The following is a 17,989-nucleotide window of genomic DNA, read 5'->3' on the forward strand; positions in this document are numbered from 1 at the left end:
GCATCTGCCAGCAGGTGCTAAACACAGGAAAGCCTTACCCAGTGATCAGTGCCTTCCCTCCAGTGCACAGATCAATGGGTTCTGGTCCTCATCCACAAACCACAAGACCGGTGAGCAGCTTTTCTAGCAGAAGACATAAAAGGATTTGCCTTTAAAAAAAAAAAAAAAAAAAAAAAAAAAAAAAAAAAAAAAAAAAAAAAAAAAAAAAAAGACAAAAAAGACCCTAAAAAGACCCTCCCACAAAAACCTCTCTTGTCCTTCACAGCTGTTTAGAAATCCACTTGTTAGTCTTTTCTTCATATTTCCAACTGTAGAAATGTTAAGAGTTACAGGGTAATAGGCATGTTTGAATTGTGTGTTTGTATGACATGACGCACTCGTTTTTGCAGAGGTACAAGTTAACTTACACAGCGAGGTACAGAATTTGTAATGATGGTATCACAACATTTTAGGGGAATACAATAATATGCAACTACTGTACCTCAAGTACTTGAGATTAAAGCTGTTCAAACCAGTAAATACACTTTTCAGAATAACCATGTTTATAACAAAAAAAATTACATACTGGATTGTTCCGTAGTGGCCCCACATTACAGTGTCCAAATTTTGGGATCCGACATAAAATATCCTACACCAGGCGCTTGTAACAAGAGAGTAAATTCACAGCTGAGCCACCTGTCTGTAGTACTCGTCTGGACATAGTCCCTCTGCGCTAGTGTCCCATATCTCTGCCAACACAACCACCCCTGGCCCAGACAGCTCTCTTCCATGATACCACACGCCCTCTGCCTGCCTCTGCATTGGGTCTACACAGCTCTACTGTCCATGTCAGGTACAGCAGTGTTTTGTGGCCCTTTCCTCTTGTGGCCCCACCAGAACAGAAGGACCATGCCTGATCATTGCAGAGAGGCACCATTAAATGCCTAGGGAGAAAAGCAGGTCTGTCGGTTTCCCTGTGCTGTGAGCCTCTCCCTACTGCATCCCCCAAGAAGCCAAGCTCAGTCTAACCAGGGAGGTGGATGAAAAGGATCAGTAGCTTATTTTGCTACATCACAGCACATTCCTAGGACCCCAGCCCTTAGGGGCTTTACTGAACTTGCTGTGTATTACGCTCATTTGGCTGTCTCATTAAACACTACATTTGGCAAATTATACCTGCCTTAGGCCCTGTCTACACTGTAAAGCTTTGCCAAAGTTTTGCACACCCAAGGTCAGCTCAGGGCATGGAAAATGCACATCCTGTAGCTGACACTGTTACATTGGTGGGACTCCAGGGACGGATATATCTGTGCTAGCAAGAGCCCATGTCAGTGTACCTTCTGCTGTTTAGGAAGGTGAAGTCCCTAAACCAGCATAAAACCTTCTGACAGTATATACTGTGTCTCCACAAGGTAGTCGGTCTTGCAGCCACAGCAGAATAAATAGTTTTTGCTGGGTGCACAAGATCTACTAATTGCAAATTCTGCTTGTACATTCCCATCTGGCTTCTCTTTGTTCACTTTCTCTTCCTTATACACCATACAGCTCCCTAGTCTTTACTTTGGAAAAGACTCACAGTTGCCTCAGGATGTAACAGAAATTCTCTGTGAATTTTTCATGTTGTGTTTACAAAATACACAGGTTAAAACATGCTTTTGGAGCTCAGTTTCTTGCAGATATCAATTATATGAAGGCTCTTTTTGTTAAAAATATTATCAACATTTCACTGGGGGAGACATGTTCAATACCAAGAATGCAAACTGATGGGAGCCAAGGGAGTCAGTGATAGGCAAAGAGGGCAACACCAGGTCTTTCGGATTGTCACTGACACATCATGACAAACATTCCCAAACATGTTCTGTGCAAAATAAACTGTGCCCTTTCTCCTTAAAATAAACATCCTTGATATACTTACTGAAACCAGGAATGTGCCATTACTAATGATAATGTAGTGCAGGAGACAGCTTTTCTTAAGGTTACCCAAAATATTTTTGCTGCTTCATCAGATGTATTGTTAGAGCTCACCAAACCCAGAGCTGTGGTGCACCTGTTTTCTCTCAGACACATCTTATTTTTCTTCCTTGGAAGTCCCAGCTGGCGTCCAGGTTTTCTTAAATTGCTACCAGAGCTAATTGCTAAATTGCTACCAGAGCAATGTCCCAGAAGATGGGGAATTGCTTTCTGTGGTGAAAGGTGAACAAATAGGTGGACTCAGTTGACCAGAATGGCCAACGAGATGGAAAGAGCTGGTGCTAACATCAGCATGGGAGGGGAGAGGGGTTACAGCAGCTGTAGCCAAGCAGGCAACCACAGTAGTTTCAGGGGCTTTGACTTGGGGGTGCTTGAAGCAGGAAAATTTTAGGGAGGCTCAGGAGAGAAAGGAGTAGCTTGGGGCTGGTAAAAAGCTGGCAAACAGGTGGTTCTGTTGGGAGTCGCTCAGCTATGAAATCACAAGCTCAGGGAAAATATTTACTGAAGCCCAGATTTACTCCACCTGAAGGCACAGAAGGCAGACTGTTTTCTTCATTTGTTTTTTATTTCTTTTGCTTGTTTGGATGCTCTGTGATATTATTCCAGTATTATTTTTGAGAGGTTTCTCATTTAAGTAGATACTGAATTCAGCCTAACAGAATGGCTTCTCAGCCTGTGACTGGACTCTCGAGCACTGCTTCACTAACAGAAAAATTAATCTCATACTAGTAACTGCAGCAAACCCAGCAGCAGAAATAGCAAATGGCAAAAGCTAAGAATAGGCAATGGTTTTGAACTTGCATCCAGTTAGGGAAGAGAAACAGTATTCAACTCACTCAGTAAACTCACAACTTGGTGACAGCTGCGTTGAAACACTTGCAGAGAAATTATTGACCACAACACCATGCACCTTGTTAAAAAAAACAATAACAACAAAGAATACCACCACTAAAACCCTGTTCTGAGGGGCCTATAAAATAATAATGATAATTTTAAAATTTAAGTAAATCTGGGCAATTGTATGCATACACAATAGAAAAGACTACTTCCCTGTGATAATCATCTCAAGAGGCTTTATCAACATTTTCACACTCTGGCTTCAGGAACCACATCAGGAAATCAAACAAATATTATCCCATGTGTGCAGTGAACTTCTTTCTTCTTGCAACAGGCAAACAAGAATTATTTTCTTAACAAACATACAACAGACAAAAGCTCTACTGAGAAAGATCGTAAGACTACGAAAAAAATAGCGATACTGATGAAAACAAAAGTTTGGGGAGATGTAATCGAATGCTTTCTTCCTTCCAGTCACAAGTGGCTGGAATTTACATACGTCAATTACTTATGGCTGTTGTTGCACAGAAGCAGCTTTGCAAGGTGCTATGTGCTGTGTGAGTGAGACTCAGATCACCTCAATGGAAACCGAGATGAGCACTTCATGCTGCTGGGGGGGCCTTGGAAAATACCCAGAAGTAATAAAGAGGAACGAATAGATGATGCAACCAGACATCTATAAGCTCAAAATGCCCAGTCAAGGCTAGACAGGACTTCTCTTCAGGGATTTCATCTCAAGAAGAAAACATCTCTGCAGGAGAAAACTCCCAGACTGATAAATACCAAGACTTGGTATTTTTCAGCAAATACACTGCTTGAGGGATTTCAGGGAGTATCACTATAAAGCCTGTACTGCAGGGCACGCTCCCTGCGTGCAAACTTGCAAAGCATGTTAAAATGTAATGTGTATTATAAGGGACAAAACTTGATGAAAGCCGCAGTCCCACCACACTGAACATAGATTGTTATCTCTAAGAACATGAGCACAGTCAAGTAATGTTAAACTTTGTCTGCATTGTGTTCCCATTGATTTTACACATGAAAGAGAGGTTGGGACATTGCAGTAGCAGGCAAGGAAAACAGCATTAGAGATGGGTTTAAGAGTTATTTTAGGGTGGGTTCTTTCCTTAAAAGTCTTTAATCCAAAGACCTTTGGTTGCTACCAAGCTAAATCACACTGAAAACAACATAGGGCATTTGTTGCATTTCTCTAAGCAGCCCAGCATCTCTAGATTTATATTTGCCGGTTTCCCTTCACTTATTACCTCCCTTACGTTAGGGAATGGAGTCCTCAACAAGCAGGATTAGTCTCCTGTGAGGGTAGTTACATTACCAACAGTAATAAACAAGCAGTAACCATTTTAAACTTGGGAAGATTTAAAATGAGATTCAGGGAAATGCTCGTTCCCTGCTTTCATTTTCAGGAAAAGAAAAAAAAAATCTTCAGGGGAATTAAGGGGGAGGGGGCAATTCTTCCCTAGAGGTTCAAATATATCTCCCAGGCAGCACAAAAAAAATGTTGGTATTCTGTACCACCCAGTGCCTGCCCACTTCTATGCTTGATTACCCCAATAAATCAGAAAACCTGTTTGTTACAGGCTCTCCTTCCATTACAGCTGTTGCTCTGGTTAACATCTTCTGAATCATCCAATTCATCAGGATCACATACATGGGGTTTTAATCCTTTGATTTTTTAAGTTACTTTGTTCTGAATTTTTCGCTTCATCCCCTTACTGACAGAGGAACTGGATAAAGATAAATAAGTCGGAGTAGCATTGTTTTTCTCCCCTGCTTTTTATTTTGCAAGGGGAATAGGGAGGGGGGAACAGGGTAGCTCTCCATTTCATAGTTCTTGGTATCACTCAGCGTTGACAGTGCAGCCTGAAATTCGAAGAGTCTGAAGCTCAGTGCTGAGCTTCTGAAGTACAGTTAGCCCTATTGTGTTCTCCCAGTCATTAAAATGCTATCTTTGAAAAATGTATATTAAATAGACAAATAGCTCGGTGGTTATTCCAAGCCCTCCATCATTAGGATGCCTTTCAGTACTAATTTCTGTAAAAGGAACAAAACCGGGAATTGAGTTACAACTGAAGTGTAATTGCTACATAAATTACACGGAGTGTCAAAGCTAGAAAGGGAAATGGGGAACATAGTAGGTCAAATGCTTGCTAATGGGCTATCGAGTCATTCACCTGCTCAAATCAAAATCAGACATGAGTACACCAATTGGAAGGACACAAGAGAACACGCTCTGTAACACTGTTTCTCTCAGCATGATTTTAGGATTAATGCATACAAACAAACACCCCCCGTATTCATTCACATGCCCTCAGAAGCCACTCTCAACATGTTTGTAGGCTCACCCATTTAGTTAGGTTAACTTGCTAGGTTACTGGCAAGTGAAGAATATAAGGAGACCAGACTGCTTTAAGAACAGTGACAATAGAAACCTGCACCCCTTTGGGGGACTTCAGCAGCAAGGCCACCTCCTCCTCAGGGAGGGCTGAAGCAAACAAATACTAAGTCCTCACTGAAGAAACTAACTTCATCCTCTGCCTGCCCAGTACCCACCATATGGGAATCCCGGTCCCTCAGCACCGTCGCAATACAATAAATCGTAATAAGAGTCCGTAACTAAAGGGAAGACACCAATCTCCAATGGTGTTAGATCATTTTTACAAAATAGCACATAGGCATACAAAGATACAAGAAAAGAGGAATGATGACTAAACCTCAGATTGTTCCATGATTTTACTATTGATCCGACACCCTTTGTTTTGACAATCAGACTGCATATTTCTTTGTAAAAATGAGCTCTACAGAGACTCCTGAGACTGAGTTGTTCCAAGTCGTAGCTGCCTTCAGGATAGAGGATTTCAAAACCAAACAGAGACTAGTTATAAGAGCAAAAAATGAACTTTGATAGAGAAGGAACGTCTCTAATATTTTACATACCTCATGTTGGACCAAGACTCGCACTGGTGTTTATAAATTCTTTAAGAAGAAAATATCACAGCCTTCCTTTTCTATCCTGCTCACCTGCTTTTTTCCATCTATTTTTTTTCCCCTTTCAATAATGGCAAAACCTTATGGCATTACAAGGAAGTATTTTATTGACTAGTATAACGGATTCAAGATCTGAATCCAAGGTTACCAAATGAAAAAGTACCTGTCTAGCCATATTATGTCAGAAGGAACAAGTCTTTAATTATCAAGTTCCTATAACTGTGATCAAGGATTTTGCTTCTGATTCATTTCCCAAGAGCCATTAGGAATATACGGATCCAAAAAGAAAAGTCTATGGCATCAACAAAAGTACAATTTCTGGCCTCTCATATTTACAGTAGAGAAAGACAGACAAAGAAAACATGAATAAAAGAAAAAAATAAAGCATGTACACAAACCTTCCTTGAAAAATTTGGCTGGTATTTGCTACAGAAAGATTTAAATAGCTGCTTTTGATTGAATTTATCTGGTGTATTAAGCTCTCATAGAAAATATTTCGTATTAAAGGCTTTGAGCTCCTGCGCTGATTGGACACAGTTACGTAGTATAAATCTCTCATGTAGTGGAAAACCATAAAATGATAAACTAAACTTGAACAGAAAGAATTTTGTGAAGATCCTCAGAATCAAAGAAAGCAGTTTTTCCACGGAGTATCTCCTACAAGTAGGGGCTCAACAAGCAATATGTCTGGGTTATCAGCAATAAACTGTAGGCCCAGTCCTGCAAGAAGCTGAAGTTAGTGGAGCTACTCAAGAAAGACATTTAAGACTTTTCAGGAACGCACCTGTATTCCACAAATGACAGAGTGAGAATAATCTCCTTGAACAAATTAAATCAGTCAGTTCCTGAGTTAAAAAGTGTCATTAGGAAAATATGTGAAAGAGTAATGAATAAAAGCAGCAACGCACACAATTTCCCCCATAATACTTTCATTTAATCTTGTAGTCTTTCAACAAAAGGCTCACAAATACTGAGAATATATTGCAAATTCAGGTTCTTCTGCCTGATGACACTGTTATTCACATAGCATTATATCAATTTGTATAATGGATAAACTCAGGCACAAAACAGTTGACGTAAATGTTTTCAAACACAGCTTTGGGTTAGTAACCTATGTTCCAGCAGCGCTAAGGACCCAGAGCTTTCACTGAATTAAATAGGTTGACAGCACAGGTAGCTGCATTAAGACTGCATTAAGAAATATGTAAATAAAAAGCAACATTAAACTGAAAATGGCCGACTGAGAAGACAATATTGGTATCAAGAGAAGAGCGAGTACCCTCCCTTTATCAGAAAATGCCACCTGCTTGTTACTGTAGGAAAATTCCCTGAAACAGAAAAGAAAGATTCAAAAGTAGTAGTACCATGCAACATCCACCTCCAGCTGGGGAAGACAAACATAGGCCAGGGCCAAATAGCATACCCTAAGAATAAGAAGACAAGACCCACACCAAGGGAGACAAAAATGCAGCACATAGAAAGGTAACATAAATAGTCCAGCAGGAACATTTATCAGACTGTGATGAAGCTTGGGCTGACAAACAGAAATTACATTGCTCAGAAATCAGGTTTCTTAGAATCACTTGTTGAAAAGAAAGAAGGAAAAAAAAGCCAAATAGCAACACATCTCTGAATATCCGACTTCAAAAATAGAGATTGGACTTGGTAAAGGTCACTATTATTCTTTATAAAACAGGAAAGACTTTTTACTTTTAAGTCTATAATTAGACTTCAATGGAAAGTTACATTGTAAGCTCAAGAAAATTGCCAAACGTTCAATATAATTTGAAGAATAGTACAATCTTTATTCAAGTCTGGTCTGGACACGTGTTATATTTTAACAAGTACTTTGCATTGGAAAGGTTCTCAGTCACAGCAAATTTTTAGTACCATTGGAACCAGATATTTCACAATATGTAAAGAAACGGATCATTGTAAAAGAGACATCAAAAGTTTTACCTTGAAGCTCTCCAAGGCATCCAAGTATAGCGGGGATAAGAACAACAAAGGCCTACTGCCTACCTCCATGCCCCCCACCCCGTGGGACTGCTTATTTTGCAGTCCTCCATGAACGTCATTGGCTCATGGAGGCCTCGGTGGACGATAGGTCCTTGTCACATCATCATCATAACTTTGTACAGTTGGCAGTCTTTCTTCCAAGGAAGTCAGAACACAGTTAGCTCAGATATTGAATTTCCTTTCACCTCTCCAGAGTATGGTCTTTCCAACTCAGGGTTAAGCCTGTTTGCAATTCATGGGGAAATGGATTGCTGCTATTGCTCGTCTGCACTGTGCATGGCTTATGAACAAAGAACTCTGGTTTCTAGGGCTCTTGCAACTTTTTAAACAGTCACTCCCTAAACGAAAATTTCCTGAAATCCGACCCTCAGATCAGAACCTCTTGAAAACTAGGGGGTGAACAGTCTGGATTTAAATCCTCAAAACCAAGTATCATGCTACTTTGTTTTTAATTTATCCAGACCTCGATTCAGAAGAAATCCAGATCTGATTCTAGCATGGCCAAACCAGAGTCTTTTCTTAACAAATCTCATCCCAAGCTGACAGGACCATCCGTGAAGGAGAAAGTTACTCCTGCAAGATTTCTGCCATCTTCTACTCAAATCTTGCAAGATTGAAGGCAAGATTTCAGCAGCCAATAATCTCAGACTCAGCCAGATCAGCCTGAACATGCAGACCCAAGCTAAACTACCTCTTCAGGAACTCTGCAGTCCCATAGCACAGGGAGCTGGACACTCCTGCAATCAACAAAGCCATAAACACTTCATTAAAAATTGCAGTATCTTCTCCCTTGCTTAAACGTAGTAGTAATAATGTTAACATGTACTTTAATACTATGTACTACTACAGACATTCCATAAACACCTAATGCTGCTCAAAAGACCTTTATTAAAGTTTAAATATAGCTGCCATTCTCTGCTACTTTCCAACAGCCAAAGAGACTCTCTCCAGAGGCGGGGGGTGGGGTCTACAGTGGTCTACAGTGGTCAGACCAGAAACTGAACTTTGGGAGCTCTGCAGCAGTCCCTCCAGTCATCATAAAACAGCTTTGATGGGATCAAAAGGACGTTGTATCAGATGGGACTCATGGGAAGTTACATCAGACCTTTATTTGCCCAAAGAAGGTCAGCAAGTCAGAGGGTTCAGAAACAGCATGCAAAACATGGCACACATTGCAGGGTGTGGATAAAGAGGAAGGATCTTTCATAAGAAAGAAAAATAATTGACATGGCATATTTCATCTGACTACAATTTTTCCCTATTTCCTGGAGAAACCAAAGCACAGAGAGAGATAACAATTTGCACACATTCATGCATAGCGAGTGTATCAGAACAGATAACTCTTGGTTTGCAGGACACATCCTCTCTCTCTCTCCTAACACGTCGTTTCTCCATTGCCTGGAAATGAATGCACTGGAGACTCTATACTTCTAAATCTCCTGCTTTGCGTGTTACCGTGTTTATGTTTGTTACCCTATTGCTTGAAAACTGAAGCGTTTCTAACTGCTGATCTTTTTATTCACAATTCTGGTCGGCTCCAACTAGCTGTGAATGTATTTACACCCTGGAGTTTATTTGTTTGTCAGAGATACACAGGAGATTGTAGTGTGAAAGCAGCAGGCCTCCTGGCTGACTTCCCAAGAAAGAGGTGGATCCTCTATTCTGGCACACCCAACACCTGTTGAGGGACACTGATCTCATAGGGTAAGGGGTGCCAGCCCAGCTCCTCCTGACACTCCATAAGGAGATGGCCTTGTTACAGATTTGAAAGCGCTAGCAAGTCCAACATCTATTTCAACTTCTTTGCAGAAACTCAGTACTAAAAAGTGCAGGGTCCTGCACCTGGGTCGGGGCAACCCCCAGTATCAATACAGGCTGGGGGATGAAGGGGTTGAGAGCAGCAAGGACTTGGGGGTACTGGTGGATGAAAAGCTGGACATGAGCCGGCAATGTGCGCTCGCAGCCCAGAAGGCCAATCGTATCCTGGGCTGCATCAAAAGCAGCGTGGCCAACAGGTCGAGGGAGGAGATTCTGCCCCTCTACTCCGCTCTCGTGAGACCCCACCAGAGTACTGGGTCCAGCTCTGGAGCCCCCAACATAAGGCGGCCATGGATCTGTTGGGAGCGAGTCCAGAGGAGGGCCACAGAAATGATCAGAGGGATGGAACACCTCTCCTACAAGGAAAGGCTGAGAGAGTTGGGGTTGTTCAGCCTGGAGACGAGAAGGCTTCGGGGAGACCTTATTGCAGCCTTCCAGTACTTAAAGGGGGCTTATAAGAAAGATGGGGACAGACTTTTTAGCAGGGCCTGTTGCCACAGGACAAGGGGGAATGGTTTTAAACTAAAAGAGGGTAGATTCAGACTAGATCTAAGGAAGAAATTTTTTACGCTGAGGGTGGTGAAGCACTGGCCCAGGTTGCCCAGAGAGGTGGCGGATGCCCCATCCCTGGAAACATTCCAGGTCAGGTTGGACGGGGCTCTGAGCAACCTGATCTAGTTGAAGATGTCCCTGCCCACGGCAGGGGGGTTGGACTAGATGACCTTTAAAGGTCCCTTCCAACCCAAATTATTCTATGATTCTATGAAAAAACCCAAAGTCTGAACAAGAGATGACAGTCTGCAGGTAACAGCCTTAACTGTGTTTGACAATGGAAGTGAGAGTGAATGATGATTTATTATTTGTAGCAAGGTATCATCTTTGCCAGTTTTTCTGCTTGCAAGATGAGATTTCTATACACTGTCAACACACACCAGGGTTCTACACTGCCTAAATACTTGATCGAGACTAATTGGCAATAATGAAAGAGCTTAGCATGTTTTGACAGTACAGTAGAAGCTACCCCATAGTCCTTTCTGACAGCAGTGCAGTCCCCTAACTGCACACAACTGCCAGGAGTGAATTCTGGGGTTATATGCTCCCCCGAGCGGTCCGAGAAGAGCAGGACCCGTGAATCGCACTGGTCCCTTCAGCCTCAGATCAACACCCTCTGGTTGCTCTGGAGAAACCGAGCTCAGCATCCCTGTCCTTACAACTCTTTCACCTCCCCACTGAAACTGCCAGTAAATGGGCTTATTGCGGTACTGCCCATAAATAACAACAACAACAAAAATCACTCAAGAAACCCCTTCTATTTGGCTCCCAGAAAACATGTGTTCACCAGTTCTTTTCACGTCAGTTACTGTAACACAGTAAGGTGGTTTTTTCAGCCAAGAGTTTGGATGGAGGTTCATTAGGGTGATGACTCCCGCTGTTACTTAATAACCTCTCCAGGGTTGGAAGGTCTTCTTCCTTTCCTATCTCAGTATCTTTAAAATCCTCTACAATGTATATAAGCTTGAATTCTCATACCACTAGGAAAGCGTAGCTCAGGTTTAGAGAGACCTATTTAAAATGAGAGATGAATGCACCAGAAATTCTATTCTGCTATTGAAAGGCACACTGACCTTGAAGCTTGCAATAATGTCCAGAATTAGCTTGTCAGCAGCCCAGAGATCCAATCTCAGTTTTCATGGAACTGTTCCCAGAGCAGGTAGATAATGCCCAATCTTCAAAGTAACTATGTCTCAAGTTTATCAAACAAGCAGAAAAAAAATGACACACCAAAGGGCCTATTCACTAAACAGTGGCTTACATGAATCGGCCAAGCATGTGAAGATCTATTTTTCTTGCTTGGGTGACAGAAATGTTGCACTACAAAGGGCAAGAATACAACTTGCAAGTAGATTAGGTGGGTTCAGCATGGACAGAATGAATTATTTCAGCCCAATCACAAATCTACTTTGAACATCAGAGTTTAGAATTTGATTCAAGTATTAAGTTCAGATTTGATTAGCAGAGACCAAGAAAAAGAAAACCAGAAAAAAAGAAAAAAGCTAATAAAAAATGTACAGAGTTTCAGCAGCTCAAGAAAAGCAAATTCCCTTAAGCCAGTGTAACACATGCTGGACATTTCTAATCCATGAATGAAAGACTAGATGCTTCAGGATTTATTTAAACAAAATTCAAACCCCCTTGAAGAAACAAAAAACTACAGCATAGGCTTGACCTACATGAAACAGGCATAAGGCCCCGTAGTTTGGTGGGTTTGTAAAAAAAAACACAAAAGAACCTAAAAGTTCTCCAATGCAAAGAAGACACTGTCTACACTTCAGCTGAAGCCTGGATGTATTTGGAGCACAGAATGAGTGACTGCCATCATCTCGAGCAGGGGTGGCTAAGCCATCCTCAGCATAAAATTAGTATCTGTATTCCTGAAACAAGCAATGAGGACAAACCCTGACTCCTACCAAAGCTTTTTCTGTCCACAAAGGAACGGATCTTCTAAATCTGTGTGTGATTTTATGCAGATTGCTGATGCTTTGTCCACACACAAGATTCTTTTATTGCTAACTCCTTAGCAAAAGGTTCTGTACTTATTTTCCAAGAAAGGTGAGTTTAAGCCTCAATCCTCAGAGCTTTTGCTACATACATTTTATTCTCTGATGGCACTGTAGATCACCACACAGACTTGATACACTAGACACAGTTTTCAAGTAACTTACTGCTTCAAAGTCTTCGTGATGAGTACTGTAATCCTCACATAATTTTGTTCATCTCAAAGCATCATTCAAGATAGTTTTCAGTCCTTGGTCCCATTCCTAGACTTATCACTCTGCCACTCCTGGAGGCTCCTGCCTCTTCTCTTCCTCTTCTTAGCTGTCCAGCATGTACAGGGTCTTGGAGAAGATCAGCTCCTTGCCCATGGCTGAGACAGCAGTAGCAGCTCTTTGCAAGCAGATGGAGATGCTGCAAAGCAATCCCACTTCAGTCCGCAAAGGATGTGTGGCCGAACTCACAACACAAACACACAGGGCAAAAAAAAGGCCAGACCCTCCCGCCCTTCCCAAGATCATAAAGAAAAGGTTAGATGAATGCTTCCGGCCTCAGCAACTTTTTTTTTTTTTTTTTTTTGAGACAGGTCCTGAACTTTGACAGTGTCTGATCAAAACCCTTTTGCACTTTTAGGTTTAGGGAACAGGAGAGATTATGAGGGGGTTACACTTTCTCTCTGCCAGGGATGAGGGAGGGCATCTGTACTGAGAGGTAAAGCTTTGATGTTAAGCAACATGCAAGTATTTGCCACAGGCTCTGAGCCTGACACTAAGCTGACCAAAGTAATCCACTGAAATCAATTAAATGACATCAGTGTAAAATCAGAACAAGTGAAAAATAAAGTCCAGGGGCTCTTCAGCCTTATTGAAGAGATTTACCAGCAGTTTAGAGACATTTCTGGTTTAATGTCTTCTTTACATGTCTAACTCATTTTGGTGGCAAGTCAGCTAGGAGGAAATAAACAGTAAAAGAAAGCAAGAAATCTGTGAAGGCCTGATGGGAACATGTCATAACATTTTGGTTAACAAAGGTAAGGGAAAAGGTAAAAGGTGCTCAAAGCCAGAGATCAAAGCCTTTAAATCATTCTGGGCCAATACAGACAGAAGTTTCGGTGCTGGGAGAGATGCACTACAGGAAGCGCATTCTTGCCTTTCATTCTTTCCCAAATTTTCCAAAACACAATTGTTTCAAAACCAGAATTAAAAAGCCTTTACACACACACACACATTTAACATCGTAAAGGAACTAAAAGTTCAGTTAGGCCGATAACAACCTGGAATAGCTCCATTAATCTCAAGTGGTGGAACAGATGGCCAAATGTTGACCTCCCATTTCAGGGCCAAAATCTTGTCGGTGAGCGTACCTCTGTCCAGTCTCAAATATGGCTCCATTCAGTCCTGAACCTTAAAACATTATCTAGTTCTATCCAGATCTAGACACTGCATCCCTCAACACATCTTGCTTGATAAACAGGAAGTACTTTTTGCTAAGAATACACCAATACTCAGATAGAAGTTACCACATGCAAAGTAATGAGGTGCTGTGTAATACACATCAGGTAGATGATGCTTGCCCTAATATGTTGACAGTGTGAAAACCAAGACAGAGAAGACAGACAAAGAAGACCAGAGGGAGAAGCTGACGTTATTTTAACTTACTGCAGCTTACTGATTCTGAGTGTGGCCAAAGATGTAAATTTAAAGAAGGTTTCTGAACAAGACAAGTGATGGTTTAGGAAAGTACAATGAGAAAGGGGACTAGCATTGAGATAGGAATGGGAGGACAACAGCCTATACTATAGAAGCTGGGTGAGAAGAGAGTGTAGAAGAGATCTGAGAGAAGACAGCACAGGAAGAAAATCAAGAGCTTAATGCATGTTAACCACTTATTCAAAATATAATTTTTTCCCCAAGGACTAACTTTTTTCCTAAAGCTTTTTGGAATTTAAATTCTAAAAGAAATAACACAAGGAAATATATATAAGTTTTCATCTAGATTGAACTCTCAAAGATCACAATTCAATGAAGGTACAGTAGAGGGAAAACAAATGAACTTGCAGTTACATTAACATCAGATTATTTAGGGAAAAAAATCCCCGCTTTCCTTTATAATTCAAAAACTTAGAAAACTGATTTGCTTGTAGAGTTGGGTCATGCTATTTCCTGCTGTTCCCATTTGGCATAATTAGAAATACTGTTACTGAGAGAAAAAGAAAAAAACATACAACAATTCACACTAGCAAATACCAATGCAAAAAAGCAGAAAAACAGATTGGGTCAAAACTGCAGCCTGAATGCATTTGTTTCTATCCATAATAATGATTACTATTATGGCAACACCCTGTATTGAGGATATAAAAACAAAATCCTCTCCCAAGAAATGACTCAATGTCTTCACTCTCAACTATCTGTGAGATTCTTTGGAAAGAATTTGAGATCCTCAATGCACAACTCTAATTCATCCCAAAAAGCTGTCAGACTTCACAGAGCTGCAGGGGAGTGCTTCTTCACAATCTCACACCCGTCACTACACCTTATGATAGCCACTGCAGTTTTGTAACAGAGAAAACACCTCTCAGTTTCAGGTTAGGCTCCCAATATTTCTAAGCATCTTCACAGAGAATGACATAGACAGAAATTTCAGAACATTAAAAGACAAATCAAATGAACCATGGTTCTGAGCCAACACCCACTGCGCTCTATTGGAAAGCTCTGCATTAACTATCTTTTCTTCATGGTTCATCTTTTTGCACTCTTTTCCAGGATTATCTAGAAATACAGAGATACAGGACTAAGTGCTACCTTGTTTCATCACTCACTCTTTTGAAAAATTTTATATAACTCCAGTTATATTAACCAGAGCTTTCTTCTTATGCACATTTTACAAGAAAGAGTAGTTTAGAAAAGACTATAGCACCATCTTTTAGCTCAATTAACTGCCTATAAAATAGAAAGCCCATGACTCACTCCTTTTAAGCTGAAGTTTCACTCTTTACAGCAGAGAAAGTCTACTGTCTTCCCAGTTCAGTCTTCAGATACCATCTTAATTCAGATCTGCCACAGTCTTCAGGTAAAGAATCAGAGAGAAATACACAAATGCAGTAGAACCTGACCTCTGCTACACTGAGGCTAAGAACCCCCTTCTGCTCGAAGCAATTCTTCTGGGCTTTTGAAAAGATACACAAAATGCCACAAAATCTGCTACAACAGTCATTCAGAAAAGTGCCTATGTTCCAAATGCAGTTCCTGGGATATACCCCTAGAAATAAAAGGTTTTCTTAGGCTTGGCAGGTTGACCGACGTTTTATTTGCACAGACCCAGGGTTCAGACCATGGCTTCGGTCACGCCCAATGGCCTCCATCATTCGACATTTACTTCATTTAGTGCATGGCACCTACTACCCCACTGGAGAAGTCAAACTGAAAACAGCATTTTTAAAAAAAAAAGTGTTTGGCTCTCAATTTGGGCATAAAGTATAATGTTTGGGAGCCAAATGGATTACGCTGCATATGCACAGAGTGAATAGCTGAAAGGCTTTCTAGCCTGAGATTTCTCAGATGAGGTAGGTAGTTCAAAGGAATGTGCAGTAGCTATTGAACCTGCCCTGTACCCAGCCAGGATGCAAGTCCAAGCTTTGGCAGAAATCTGAAAGGAGACGGTGCGGGGGGGGAAGACAGCACATGCGAGAGTTTTCCTCTGTAAAGGCCTTTTCTTTTTTTTTTTTTGTAAGCACAGCAGAAAACACAGAAGGAGCACAAACTATTTTTGAGAGCAGGATTGTGCCTGCAAACATCACAGGAGGAAGGAGAGGACATTAAGGCACTGAGTAGGAAAGTGGATTGGGGGAAGAAAACTGAATTTAGGGAAAAAAAGGGGGAGATAAATGGGTAGACAGTGGAATTTGAGGGAAGAAGTAACAGAAGAATAGGCAAACATTGCACAATGAGTATTAGGGACTTCCTGTACCCTCTTTCCATATGAGTTGAGGGGTGTAAGTGTCTTTCTCCAAATGAGACAGCTTCTGAGGAGATCATGGCTGGAATCGGTGCATGAGAAAACCCTGGCCATTGTGGGATTTTTGTATCTTTTCCCATCCTTACTTCTGGGCCAGGGCATTGGTGTGGTATTTGAATTTAAGCTCAGAAAAACAAGTAAATACATAATACACACAGCAGGTACCCATGTGATTTAGCACAGAAATACTTTTTCTATTTTTCCTTATTTTAGGAAGCATTTTAGATACTGACATAAAACAAAAAGCAAATTAATAGACCTTCTGAATTTGCCTCAGAAATATCAGATTTGTCAGCTGAGTAGTCAGCTGGAATTTACTTTCCAGGTAGGTTCTTATCTGCCAGACTGACAGTTCCAGCACCCAGAGGACCCCTTACTGTCTTGAGTAAATAATTAGTCTATAGCTTAATTTCAAGGTAGAAAGTTGAGTTAGTTCCTTTCAAAATACCATCTTCAATGTGGAAACATACTTAGAAGGATACAAATTCAAAGCAAAATGGATTCCCCAAAACTACCCAAGAATCAATTACACCTAATATTCATTCGCTCAAGAAAGATGCCATCTGGCGTCTAGGCTTCAGAGCAAACACAGCTGAAGGCACGAGCACAGCGTATCATGTGCTCCACAGACAGCATTCCCATGTCCCTCTGATTACAGTACCCAGAACACCTACTGCTCAAAACTGTCTTTTGCACTTAGTCTCTTCAAGCATATCATTCCTTGAAGGCGGACAATAATTCACATTTTAGCCTACATGGACTTCAGTGACTTTCCATCAGACAGGTATCTATCTTCCCAGGTTTGATATAAATTCGAAGTACCCTGAAGTTAAGGGTGTTCAAGTTTTGCTTGCTCTTGAAATTCTCAAAAAAAAAAAAAAAAAAGTCAAAGAGAAAACATCAAAGGCAGTCATGCTTTTATCCATTCCCGAATTTTTCTACTTGAATACATAGGCTGAATTCTGCAAAACATCTTTATGGCCATCTCTTCAAATTACAGAACCCTATGTCAGCTGCAGCAATTGAAAATGCAACTGAGAATAGAGCTGTTTTAAGGCCAGCCAAGTTGATAGTTCATGTAATCTTTCACAGTGATGAGATCATATTCTACTACCAAGCTAATGCTATAATCAAGATAAGTCTCTGTTTTAGAGGGGCCATGACTGACACATTCCTTCGTCCTGCCTTAAAGGCACAATCCTGCTTCTACAGCAATCAAGTGTCCAATGTTTTTTCTTTCTTCAGATTTTAGAAAAAGAAATACTTATTTTGCCATTACATATAAAAATAGAAGAACGAGCTAATTCAATGAATAAAATATCCTTGAAATCCCAGGTCAGGTTTTAACTTGTGTAAATTTAGCTAATTGCCACAGTGGCCCACACTCCGCTTCACTCCATGCACATTGCTGCCTTAATATACGGAAAAGGCTTCTTAAGTGCAGGCTACCTTACTGCCTTCCAGATGAGGCTCTTCTCAGGCAGCCTCTAAAGAACTGGCACTGCAGATCTTTGCACCTTATTTGCAAGTGCTCTAGCCAGGTTCACCCAAGCATATTTAGTTGTCAATCTGCAAAAAGGCAAATGTGTTTGTAATTAACAGAGTCCTTAGTTTACTGTATATAAATCAGGAAAAGGGAAAGATACTGTTAAATGAAGACAGCTATCAAAGGAATTATTTTGCTTCCAATTAGGTTCATAAGGAAAAAGCCTTTTCAATGACTGGTTTCCGTTGGATCTAACTAGATGCTCTCATTTGTTTTGCAGGGGTCCAAAGATTAGCCCTTCATTAG

General features: G+C 40.9%; 1 long non-coding RNA gene across 1 annotated transcript in view; it reads right to left on the bottom strand.

Annotated features, from left to right (window-relative positions):
• Nucleotides 1-17,989, bottom strand: part of LOC103896528 — an 82,365-nt gene that overhangs the window by 52,913 nt on the left and 11,463 nt on the right. The window contains exon 3 of the long non-coding RNA XR_657413.2: nt 39-123. This is a non-coding gene — a long non-coding RNA (uncharacterized LOC103896528). The remainder of the gene's footprint in view (nt 1-38; nt 124-17,989) is intronic.

Source organism: Aptenodytes forsteri, unplaced genomic scaffold (assembly GCF_000699145.1).
Source record: "Aptenodytes forsteri isolate BGI_AS27 unplaced genomic scaffold, ASM69914v1 Scaffold107, whole genome shotgun sequence".
NCBI lineage: Eukaryota > Metazoa > Chordata > Aves > Sphenisciformes > Spheniscidae > Aptenodytes > Aptenodytes forsteri.